This window comes from Cyprinus carpio, chromosome B8 (genome assembly GCF_018340385.1).
Source record: "Cyprinus carpio isolate SPL01 chromosome B8, ASM1834038v1, whole genome shotgun sequence".
Lineage (NCBI taxonomy): Eukaryota > Metazoa > Chordata > Actinopteri > Cypriniformes > Cyprinidae > Cyprinus > Cyprinus carpio.
The window spans coordinates 5,926,219-5,937,302 of NC_056604.1; the positions used below are offsets into that span (position 1 = coordinate 5,926,219).

The 11,084-nt window shown below is 35.3% G+C and overlaps 1 long non-coding RNA gene across 1 annotated transcript; it reads right to left on the reverse strand.

Annotated features, from left to right (window-relative positions):
* Positions 1–230: 230 nt before the first annotated feature.
* LOC122138221 lies at positions 231–6,755 on the reverse strand. Its single transcript, XR_006155399.1, has 3 exons — positions 6,646–6,755; positions 4,835–4,976; positions 231–405 (listed from the first exon to the last, which is right to left on the reverse strand). It is a non-coding gene; the product is annotated as an uncharacterized LOC122138221 (long non-coding RNA).
* Positions 6,756–11,084: the final 4,329 nt, after the last annotated feature.

Below are 11,084 nucleotides of genomic sequence, written 5' to 3' on the forward strand. Positions count from 1 at the left end.
CTTGAGAAGGATTCCTAATGTTTACTGCCAATTACTGTTGTGTTTTAGGTTCTCGTTTTGAAATTTTAATTAATGTGAACTATTTTTAGTGCTGAAAACATGTTCTTCATTTCATTAACATTACAGTTAAGTTCACAAGTTCTTAAGAAGATCTTAATACTTTTTGACAGAACAACATTTGTGATGGTGAATATAAATGAAAAATAACTGAGAACTGTAATTATCATGGTACATGCCTGGCGGCCTGTTTATTTGTTTAGACAACTTAAGATTCAAAAATCAGCAAAATTGCATAATTTATATGTATAAATGCAAAGAATATCTTTGCATTTGTGCAGCAACAGCCCTGCCACATGATCTTTAACCTTGTGTTCCCCTCGCTGCCCCCTGGTGGTTGGAGGAGCTCTGTCAACAGAAAACCTGCAGGTTATTTTGCAATCTGTCTGGTGGAAACATGAAAACCATATAGCTGAAACACAGACAGGTTCTTGTGATTGCCATGGTAACATAAATTTAGACCAAATCACAAATAAAGTTGAATCAGTGATGTGTGAGAGAGAGTCTCAATCTCATAATAATGTTGCAGGTTCAGTTCCATAAGGCATAATGTCAATTACTATAGTCTCGACGTTTTCTTCCAAGCAATCAAGCATTTAAAAACACAAATCTGAAGCTCATATTTTGATCAAAGCAATTCTATTATTTCTTACAAGACTACATGCATTTAAAAATAGCATGAAACCTAACAAACAAGGTTTGTTACTTGCTCTTGCTCTTGCTCTGAAATGACTTTTATTTCAGCTGACATTGCTTGGATAATGCTAACTATTAACCATCTAGCTAGTTAGGCTTTGTTTTAGGCTGCATTCTGGTAACGCCCACTTTTTAATGATTCACTTAACTAAAATCAAGTCTTGTACATCATTTTGTCTGAATTTTGAATACAGGGTTATTACATATTATAGTTAAATAAAACCACAACTGTTTCTGAGGAACTACATTATTTGGTGGAAGAATACTGTTTTTATTAATATCATTACACTTTATTTGCTCTGTTTTATTCTGTGAAACCTCACTACGTATATGGAATAACCGTTTTATAAAAGCAATAAGCCCCATGAAGCTGTGGTTTATAGTGAATTTATAACAGCTAAGGGGCGTTGTTAGGCATGACGCGAAGCGAAGAAACCACGGGTTCTTGGGACTTTAATATATTAATATTAAATATTACATTTATTTTAAAATTAAACATTAAATATAAAAAATAAACCTATTTTAGTTGCCAAAGCAATGTTCTCATTTAGCTTGATGTAAAACTAAAACTTGAATAAAAATGCACAAAAAAAGAAATAAAAATGTAAAATATATAAACATAAAAATAGCTAATAAAAGTAGAAGAAAACACAATATGAAATGACAAAATTAACTAAAATTAATTTGAAAATGGAAAAAAAAATTACTTTTTGGTATTAAATATTTTTTAAAAACCTATATAAAATAACATCTCAATGATACTACAGAACATTTTAAAAATCTCTCTCTCTCTCTGTCTCTCTAGAAAATACATAAAATACCTGATTAGAATGGATTGCAAATGCCAGTTCGGTTGACTTTAAGATAACAGTTCTTCTACTCTGTATATATAGTCTAACTGCTATATGATAATACACATTTAGTCCATTTTTAGCTGGTTTATTTTTGGTTCAAATACAGATTTCATGTTTAAACACCATCATCTTCTACTTTTATTATACTGTCTCTCTTTAAAAGATACTCTTGTTTAAGTGCTTTCCACATTTACCACTTAAGCAGACTCATAGCAGAAAGTTTTGCTGGAGCTCAGCTCATAAAGCAAGTGTAAATGGCATGAAGTTTTTGGAACACACACTCGTCCGCGGCGAAGCCCCATGTGAAAATTGATGCCTACATCCTTGTAATTTGCAGAAGTCACCATAAAAAGCGAGCAGCATGCATGACAATAGCTCTCTCTCATTTAACTGCTAGGCACTCGGGCCCCTGACAGGGCCTGCTTTTCACCCCGAACCCCTTCGTTCGGCTTTTCTCTCCTCTCTTACACTGCACATCTGGCCTCTATAAGCCACTGCAGCTGTTAGTCAAATTACGTGTGCACTTTGGAGGGTCCGAACCACAGAAGGCCCCCCTCCCCGAGAGGCCGTGAAGGAACTGGCTGGATTCTGATGAGGGATCTTATTAAAGCGCCAGCAGTAGTCCTTCATTTGCCCCTGTCGCCGTAAAGCAGTTTATTTCACCCTTTTCATCTAGCGCTGCGAGCTCACTTCAAAGTTATTTCCTTGTGCCATATGTGTAAACAGAAGACAACCTGCCACAGATAATTAAAGACAGACTTTTACAGTGGAAATAAGAATTTTACATTGACTCAAAGAAAATAGAACAGTGTCTGTCTGTACAAAATGCTTGGGTGTTGTTGTTAGAATGTCGCTAATGTGTTCTAAATGGTTGCGAACTGGTCAAAAAAAGTCAACTTCCGTGTAATTGTTCATAATTTGACATCCACCACTTGAAAATCATCAGTCTGATCACTTATAAAACTAACAACACACTTCTCCTTAAAAAGACACATGATTTTTAGTACATGCAGTATACATATTTTTAGTACATGTAGTTATGCATTTAAATAGAATATTTAAGAAGAATCTGTGGTTTGTTAGCTTGTGATAATAAAGTGTAAGATATGCAGCAGATATTTTAATATCATTAACATACTATTACATTTTTGTAAATATTTTGAATTAGATTTTATTTTTATATTTCCTGTTTTTAACTTAAATTTACCCCCCACCCCGTTTTTACTTATTTTATTTTTTTAGTAATTTTTGTTAGCTTTAGTTTTTTTTAAATGTGGTTTTCATTAATTTTTATTTATTACTTTTATTTTGTAGTTTTAGTTATTTAAGTACTTCACGTGAAAATAAAACATAACATAAATAAAAATAAATGTTGCCTTTGGAACTAGCTAAAAAAACACCCAAATATTTAAAGTTTTTGTAATTTTGCTGTGCGCTTTTGTTGTTTATTAGCATTATTTTTTAGTGTCTATATATTTTTTATTTTGATAGATGAAAATAATTTTTAAAAGTGAAAAAATTTAATTTTGTAATTTTGAAGTGTTTGTTATTTTACTTTTTAATTTTTAATGTCTATATGTGTATATAGTATAACAGAAACATATAACAATAAATAAAATGAATAATAAAAAAAAACTATACATACTTGCACACACACACAAACTACATATGCCTGTATATGTTTGTGTGTGTGTATAGTTTTTTATTCCCTTTTATTTATTGGTTTTAGGGATTTTAGTAGTACTTCAAGTAAAAGTAAACAAAAATGAGAAATGTTGCCTTTGCAAATGAAATAAAATAAATACTTTTTTTTTATTTATTTTATTTCAAGTAAACAGTAAATGTTTTTTTATGGTTTTGGTTTAGTTAAGATAAAAACCCTGACGCAGTCAGACATTTTGTTGGATGGCGTGTTTTTGCTGTTTTATTATGCTGTAGTTTTCATGTGGCATTTCATTGCTTTTTGCCATCCTGCGGAAAACATTTGTAAAACTTCAAAGTGGAGCTCAAACTGTTGCCAAGCAACAATTCTTTTATACAGTACCCCAAGAGCAGGTTGCACAGCATTGTTGTCAGTGGGGTAGTCCTGTGGGAATTAGTGGAGCTCAGTATTCAACAGAATATTGGGAAGAGAAAATCTCAAATCCATGTTTCAATGGTGATCATGATCATTGGGCTCCACACTGAAGTATTTAACACATTACACATTCACCACACATTACCGTGGATTTGGTACAAAGTACTACACACTGTTTTTCCAACACTACTATGATGTCAGTACTCTTTAAAGCCCATTTGAGTGTTATTTAAATAACACAGGTTTAATTTTATATTTTAATTTTTATATTAAAACCTATATAAATAAATATTGGAGCACATTTTACAAGAGAATACAATTTCTCACTAAACATTTTATGTTTAATTCAATGTGTCACTTGTCATTTCTTAGTAACTACAAGCAATTTCTGTGTGAAAAATGTTTTAAAACAAATCATACACCATTTTTTTTCAGTGGACACAAGAAACTATTTTGATTTAGAAATTACTAGTAAATTTCACAAACAATTGCAAAGAAACAACAAGTCACACATTGAATTAAACATGGAATTTAAAATGGAAGGTAAAATTTATTAAACATTTGCTTGCAAAATGTATTCCAACAGTATTGGAAGCTTAACTAAAAAAAAAAAAAAAAAATGTGTCAAACAAAAGAAATTAAAAATAATTACATTTTTTTTTTATGTTTAATTCAATGTTTCTTTGTAATAAATTTTGAAATTTGCTATCAATTTCTGAGGGAATTACCACAAAAAAAACAAAAAAAAAAACAAGTTTTTCCATAATCAATTATTATTAATTCATTGAAATAAACTGATTAAATTAATTCCTTATTTTTTTCCATTATCAAAGATTAAAACTCATACAAAAAGTGTGTATTTTGGTGCTTTTTTCACCATTATGAGCATTTATTTTATTTTTTATTTTTTTGTGGTTCACTCAAATAGCCTGCAGTGTGACAAATTAATTTTTTAAAAGAACAATTATTCAATTAATTAACATGAGCTCATAAAACCTGCGGGCATAATAATAATTGTAGACAAATTAGAAAAATGTTTTAGATTGAGTTTGAGATGTCATGTCAAACACTCATTTATAAAAGCATCATAACATTACATTCTACACAATCACAGTACTTTTTCGAAAGAGAAAAGAATCTGGACACTCACCTGGAACAGAACTGCTTACATATTTGCTGCTGGGGCAATTTTGACACCCAAAAGTGCATTTGTGAGTGATTGCACCTGTAAACCAGAACGCCTTGAATTCAGCTTGCGTCACACGTCTGCTTTTCTGTAACTTGCCCACCTGCTATGAGACAGATATTAGCTGAAAGCAGAGACATAATATCCTTCTTGTCACAGAATTGGAACAACTGTTTTATGTGGGTTTTCCTGTGCCCTTGTTAATTAAAACACATGCTGAAAATTACCTGTCACCTAGCAACGACATGGAAGTCTATATTCAACAGAGTGAAAATGAATAATCACACAGTTAAGAGGCCCGTCGTGGGGGAGTATGGGAAATCAGCCCATGTGACACGGAGAGAAATGATACGTCAGCCACCATCACTAAATCTAACAATGTCACTCACAGGTGGTGTGTGTGCAACAGAGAGAGTGCCAAAATAAATACTAGGAAGTGCAGCACAGCGAAAACCAGTGGAACGCACTACACAGTGTACACTGTGTCAGCAGAACACACTCCAGCTATCGATTCCAACACTTACAGCCAAAGAGGACCCGACACATACAAGAGCTGATCACAACTTACAGTCTCATAAATAAAGCTTTTTCAATTATCTTAGGCTCAAAAAAATAAAATAAAATAAAAATAAAAATTCTAATCAACATCAAGTTTTGACTATAGGAGATTTAATTTTTTTCTATGTCTATCAAACATTATATAAACACATTAGCTATCTATCTCTCTATCTATCAAATGACACACACACATTTTAGAGAGTGTGTGTGTTTGTGTGCGTATAGCAACAAAATGCACTGCACAACAGTTTTGCTTACACACACACACACACACACACACACACACACACACACACACACACACACACACACACACACACACACACACACGTTATAGTGTATATAGCAGTATATACAGTATATACTGTAGCAACAAAATGCACTTCACAATTATATTATATCAACAGTTTTGCTTACACACACACACAAATTTATAGAAAATGTGTATTTGCTTTCATGTAAAATCATTTTCAGAGAATGTCATGGCTCTAAGAAGCTGCATTTGTTCTTGTTGTTTTAAACATAACTTTTCTTTCCTCCAGATCAGCCTGTTCCAGTCACACGTTGTCACATAACCAGGAGACTGTGCGAGTGTGAACATGGAATACGCAAATGATTTGCACGTTTATCGGTGTGGATGAGTACAGATGCCTGTCCCTGGAGACGTGGACATCTGTGCCAGAGAGAGTGAGAGCTGGCAGTGCCAGGGCCTGGGCCTGGCATCCCTTCCCTCCAGCCTGGATTCAAACAAGCTGCTGCTGGAGCTGACTGAAGGATTGCTTAAAGGCCTAAGACAACTGAAAGCTTTTTATTCGCTAAAGCCAGCATTACTATTACCGTCGCTCATAATTAGTGATATAAACAAATCTTGAACTTGAATTGTTAAACATCAGCGTGTAACTCATCCCGCATTGTTTGTGCTACAGACATGAATGAAACCTCAAATCATGCTGCTTATTGAGAAGAGATGTGCTATTAATTTTCTAAACGATCATATTCACAATTTATGCTTGGAGGAGGAAAATCAGGAGAAAATTCACATTGAAGGAGAAAGCTGAGCTGTGTCTAGAGACCAGACTGAAGACAAACTTTATCACTTCACACAGTTTTGCTTCTCAGGTCAATTTACACTGCTTGAAAAGATGATTAGATATTTCACCTAGAAAACAAGACACATTCCACACTTTGGATCTCTACTAAATACCTGTTGCGCTTACATTCTGTTCCAAACTTAAAGATGAAGTCATTTCTGCAGCTTTAGCGAATTCAAAACCAATTCTTCCATACTTATTGATTACACCAGATAGCAGATATTTAGCCCCGCCCCAAACTCGATTCAGTGCTGCTGTGTCAGGCCAGCAAATGTTTTACATACTGTTCTCTCTGCATATCCTGAATAAGTATGATTAGGGATGCACCATACTCAGCTGATACTAATAACCGGTTATTCATAATGACTTATATGCAAACAGCTTGGGTTTCTTAAAGGTGCAGTATGCAGCATTGACAGGTAGCGGTTGAAATGGGTTCTGAAGTCCAAATTCTAAATACTGGAGAGAGCTGTTTCTCCTGCTCACTCCTCAGTCACATGGGTTGCCAGGTCGAGGATAAGCAACAGGACCAAACACAACTAACATTTGAAAGCTTCCATGTCTGCAGTATGCTGAGCTTTCCATCAACTGGCACCCCAGAGTGTCGAAATACTATTGGGTAAACTGGAAGTGGCCGGAATCACACAAACTAAAACAAAAACAGACATTCCGACATGGAACGCACATTTCAAAATAGAAAACTAACTGTAGCATTGTTTTTAAGAGAAACAAGTATGTGAACTTTGAGTATGTGAACGTTTTCTAAATATCTGCAAACATATTATGGTATTTTTATGCTTTAAGCCAAAACTATACTTATTTTTTTGTACGCTAGAGTATGCGCAGCCTTTTAAAGTATACTTCATTTGATAGCATGTGCGAACGCAGGCAACTGACATATGCGCTCAAAAGTTTCATGTTTATCCAGTGTCTGCGCTATCTTTCCCCAGAAGTTATGGCCGATAAAAAAATCATTGTATACTTTTTTAAACTAAAGTTGCGGCTATCTCATAACCCCGTTTTCCCAAAGTATGCTTCATTTTTGTATGCTTACACTAGCATATGCATACAAAGTATACTCCATTTGATAGCATGTTACAAAAATCGGACACAGTTACAAAAATATCGGTGGTGTGCTTACAGTATGCCCATACTATTCTGGTGACAACATGCACAGGGTGCAGTCCCTTGTGTATGCATAAAAAACAAAGTATACTTTGGGCTTTAATACAATCAAAAAAATAACATACAGCAGCTTTAAACAATCGATTGCAGATAGTGCAGATAATTTCTCTCATCAGACAATGCGGTTTATCAGCTGACACGTCAGTGCATCCCTAATTGGGATTGGAGAAAGCATTTTAACATGACATCACATTTCAGCTCAATTCATGCTCGAACACAGGGGTAACGATATTGAAGGTGTGTGATTTTGTCGAGTGTGTTGCCAGTATACATCACACCACTTTCCCCCAGGCCCCGAACAGTGAGACAAGAAGCGAATGAGTTTAGAGATCTCTGCATCAACACCAGCTGCTGTTCCCAGAAACACACACACACACACACACACACACACACACTCTCTCTCATGCCTGTGGTCTCTCTTCCACCCATTCAGCCAACACCCAGAGCTCAGCCCACGCCACGCTGCGCTCACGCTCACCACCGGCCGCCCTCCCTCTGTGAGAGAGAGACAGACGGGTAGGTTGGCTGCACAGTATGCAGCTCACGGTCCCTGGGGGAGTATAATCTGTAGTTAACCACAGGTCTGAATACTCTCCCTACAGCCCCACATAGAAGCGTAACTCTCGCTCTGAGCAGACACACACTTCAGCCCTGCACGAGGAAACAGCATGAGAGATGCATTTCATTTTAAACATGTTGAAAATATGACACTTTAATAAACTATTCCAAGCACAGATTTCCATTAACATGCATTAGAAAAACAAACTGAACATGCAGAATGCTTCCCAGAGGAAAAGGCTATTACTCAGAGGTTGGGCCTTCTTACCTAAGGACACTTAAGGGAGTTCTCAATTATGTCTCTTTTGTCTCACTTGGTTCTCCTCAAATTCCTTGAAAGAAATAAATATAGACATGATTAAGACAATTAATATTAATATTTAATATTGTCATGTGTAATATTTGAGCAATATCACATGGACAGGAAATTACAAAACTGTTCATTTTGCATGTATAACATTTTTTTTAAGGTTTCAATGTGTGAAGAGCTGTGTAGATTACTTTAAATTGTAAATTGTTTCAATTTTACTTTCAATTTGTAGTCTGTTACTGATTCCATGACAAAAATTGTAGTTAGTAATGTAATCCATTACATTGCACATTCCATAACATTAAAATCTATAATATAATCACACTACTTTTTAGATTACTTTTGACCTCGTTTATTACATTGATTTAAATAAGATCATCTTGTGCCATATATAAAAATACAAAGAGTAACTAATAAAGTAAAATTTGTTTATATAATAAAAATATTATATATTGTCATAAAATGACACATAATACATGTAATTGTATGTAGTTTTTTCTTTTTTTTAAATTTCAAATTATTTGTTTTGTATATGTAAAATCTATGTAAAAGACAATATCACATGGACAGGAAATTTAATTTTATAATAAATACAATAAATAACTTATAATTAATCAAAATTATTTTATTACCTTGAATTAATTATACATTTATATATTGCATTTATTATAATGATTAAGACAGATACTGAAGATACAAATATTTAAATACAGATAGGGCTGGGCGATATATCTAACGATATAATCATGCGCATCTAGTCAGTAAATCTGGTTCCTTGATTAGCACTAAATCTCCATCACCTGCTTTCAAATGGACCGCATTTAATAGACAGAGCCGTAGATCACTGACAAGCTACGCAATATCGCGTTCATTATCTAAGGCGATACATCTGCGATAATGAACGCAATATTGCGTAGCTTGTCAGTGATCTACGGCTCTGTCTAAATGCCGCTCCATTTGAAAGCAGGTGATGGCGATTTAGCGCTAATCAGGGAGTTCATTATCCTGGATGGATGGGCTTGGTTATTTAGTTAGATATTTCGTAGATTGTTACGTTCATTATATATTTAAGCAAATATATAAAAGAGCATGTTTATGTTTTGATCTCTAAGGGAGACACATGGAGATACTGGTATCTACTGCAGGCAGAAGAAAAATCCTGACACAGAAAGTGTGTCAGTTTCCTCAGTTTATCTCATTGCCAACTAGGAGAAACAATGGAGATATTACAGAAGTGTGTTCAGCCAACTGGTCCGCCCTAATGAAGGGAAATGTAAACAGACAGAAGTTACAGAAGCTACTGTTTCTAGTGAGAAGATATGTTCCTAGTATTTTTATGCACTATAAGCATTCATGAATGATATGAGCGAGTGTTATGCAGTCTGTTTGCAGCATCAAATTAGATGGCTGATTCATTCTAGAGCAGTTTCGTGCACCGAACACTGCAAAAGGATATGAACACTAATGAATATGTAGACAGTAAAACACATCCCGACCTGTGGTAAATGAAGCATTATTCTGACCCGAGCCAGCGGAAATTTGAGTGAGTCAGACACAAAAGCAAATGATGTCAGAGAAATCCGACAAGGCAATTAAGACAAAGGCAGCCATAATTAAACAGGAAGTGCCTGCACGGGATTCTCCTGCGCTGTGGTAAAGCCTTATTTTTAGTCCTGGAATACATTAGGAATCTTAAAACGCCAGCTGGTGCATGTATGCTGAGCGATGAGATTGTCATGTGTAGCTTTGCAGCGCTGGAGCTTTATGACAGATGCCTGTGAGTCCATTCATTATCTGGGTTTCATTACAGTTATTGAACTTTCGCTTCCATGCGTCAGAGCCAAACTACTGGGCCTTAAATCCTGCGAGGTTCTTAATCAAAAACAGCCCAAAACCTCCTCTCTGCCAGTCTTACAGCAAAAATGTCTTCTCCTCTCCAAACTTGCACCCTTCATCTCCGTCTCCCTCTCTTCGGTTCTACTCCTCTCTCTCTCTTTCAGTCTTGGCCTTCTAACTTCTGGAAAAATGCACCCCCCTGAAGCAGCGCTCTCTAATCTGAGTCCAAAAGAAGTCATCAAAACGCCCGCGGTTGACCCGTTTCCCTCCCTCTCTCTCCAAACCCTCCAGTACCACGGCGAGCACATGCAGTCACCAGGAATGCAGTGAATGGACACAGTATTTGCACAGTATAAAGTAGAATTATGCTTATTTAGCGTTACGGAGAGGTTCAACGAGACTTGCTCAACTCCGTTTATCAATATTTCTTGAAGGGGGCATATAATAGGAAACACGATTCTCAATGATGTGGTGAAGTAAAAGCAGTTACATACAGTATATGGAAGCTGTGCTATGCAAGTGCAGCGGCGCCTGCTACTGCTTCAGTCTAGCCCATTAATGCAAATGTTGTAATGCATGTAATTTTCATTTCATACTGTAGCTAATGAAATGAACAAAATAAAATGCTATTTATTTTGCCATACATGCATGGGTTTTCATAAACACGCACACAAAG